Source organism: Channa argus, chromosome 1 (assembly GCF_033026475.1).
Source record: "Channa argus isolate prfri chromosome 1, Channa argus male v1.0, whole genome shotgun sequence".
Lineage (NCBI taxonomy): Eukaryota > Metazoa > Chordata > Actinopteri > Anabantiformes > Channidae > Channa > Channa argus.
Window position 1 is genome coordinate 8,441,739 of NC_090197.1, and position 2,110 is coordinate 8,443,848.

At 35.0% G+C, this 2,110-nt stretch overlaps 1 long non-coding RNA gene across 1 annotated transcript; it reads left to right on the forward strand.

Annotated features, from left to right (window-relative positions):
- The first annotated feature begins 782 nt into the window (after window positions 1-782).
- On the forward strand, window positions 783-1,439 carry LOC137103020 (uncharacterized). Its single transcript, XR_010911342.1, has 2 exons — window positions 783-1,104; window positions 1,189-1,439. It is a non-coding gene; the product is annotated as an uncharacterized lncRNA (long non-coding RNA).
- Window positions 1,440-2,110: the final 671 nt, after the last annotated feature.

Here is a 2,110-nt window from a genome sequence, read left to right on the forward strand (position 1 = left end):
AAAGAAGTAACATTTACTGATTTTCAGCTTTTGATCATTTCCACAACAAGAAAATTCTTCACACTCTGAAAGATGAAAATGAAGCCATGAGGAAAAATCTCACAGGTCAGTTTGTCAGGGTTTGAAACTGTCTCATAACTTTACCAGGTGAACTCCAGATTTAATTTGGAGTTTTCAAAAAAAGACAATTTTTAGTTTATTTCCAACAGATGATCAACAATAATCTATTTTATCAACCTTTTATTTGGTTTCTACTTATTTGTTCTTATGTTAATTGTTTTTGTTTTTTCTGTTAAGGTTCATCTAAAAGTGATGATTCTGATGAAAAGAATTAATTTTAATCAGTCATTTATCTTCTTTCATAACAGAACATCTCTCTGAAATAAATCAATGCACCAGGCTGCAGCCTATGTGTCCAGAACCTACTGAAGTTAATACTAGTAAATTATGGATTTGTCTTTTTCACTTTCACAGATGATTAATAAACAGTGATAAATAACAGACACAGTGAGTCAGTCAGTGATGTATTTATGTTGCACTAGTTCAGACTGTATACTGCAGTAACTGGAGTTGTGAGATAGTAAAACTGCATCTGTAAAAGAGAAAACTTCAGTTTCTCTGATTGTCTCAGTTAAAACTCAAACTCTCTCTCTATGTGAATCAAACATAAAGAGTGATTGTGTCACCTGACTGATGTCTTTGCTGTAAACTTTTACAGATGAACCATGTCAGAAGTGTGAAGAAGGCTGGGAGCTACATGGAGGAAAGTGTTATTATTTCTCCAACAAACCTTCATCCTGGAAGCAGAGCAGAGAAGAATGTGTCCATCATGGAGGAGATCTGGTTAAGATCGACAGCAGAGAGGAGCAGGTATAAAACACTGCAGCAGCTTCATGTTCTCACATATTTGATCACATAAGTTTTATTATCTCAGCACAGAAAAGTCACAGAGTCATTTTCACCACCTCTGATTGTTCAGTCATTCCTGGAGGAACGTTTGAGAAACAAAATTAATGAAGAACAGGACAAGTTCTGGATCGGACTGACAGACTCACAGGAAGAAGGCAGATGGTTGTGGGTGGACGGATCAGAACTGGGCACAAGGTTTAACTGTTGTAAAAACATGTTTATTTTTAATCTCAGATTTACCAGTTTTATTGACCCTGATCTGTGTTCCACATCTTTTAGTTTGACTTTTTGGATAAGAAAAGAGCCAGACAACTGGAAAGGAACCAATGGGGAATATCCTGATGGAGAGGACTGTGTGAGGATGGGGGAGAAAGCAGGAGCTGTTGACCTGAAGTGTTGGTTTGATCAGTCCTGCAACAACCCTCACAAAAGTATATGTGAGAAAGCAGCACAAACTGGACGTTATGTTTGTAATTGTAGTTTGTAATACAGTGAAGCTTTAGTCATCAGCTCCATTAACAATCTCAGTACAGGATGCAGAACATGGAGCAATGCTGTTTGTAGAAAACTAATGTCACAAACAATGTGAGATGTTGCAAACATTTAAAGATCCAAACATTTTTTAAATAAACAGGATTTTCTTCTAAAAACACAATAACAATTTTACAGGGCTTGTACAGTTTTATTCACGTAGTATTACTTTGAATATGATAAAGCACAAGGTTTTTTCACATCTGGGAGATCAGCAAAAATAAATAAATAAACAAATAGGACTATTTCTTCTTTTGGAGCAAAACTCTTTTCAGTGAATTCTTAATAAATGAACATCATCACTGTGATGTAATATTTGAAGGTGTTTCTTCTACAGTAAATAACAAATTGTCATCACTGTATATTACAAAGAACTAACATTTACTGATTTTCAGCTTTTGATCATTTCCACAAGAAGAAAACTCTTCAAACACTCAAAGAAAACAATGTAACAATGATGAAAACTCTTCAAACATTGAAAAATGAAAATGAAGCCCTGAAGAAAAATCTCACAGGGAAAACTGTCAGGGTTTGAATCTGTACAACAAACTTTCATCTTTATTTCCAACAAATGACCTGACGCAACCCTCCCTAATTTTTACCAGGCTTTGACCAGCACTGCACCGCTAGGAATAAAATAAATTACACATTAAAATCATTATTGCACCAA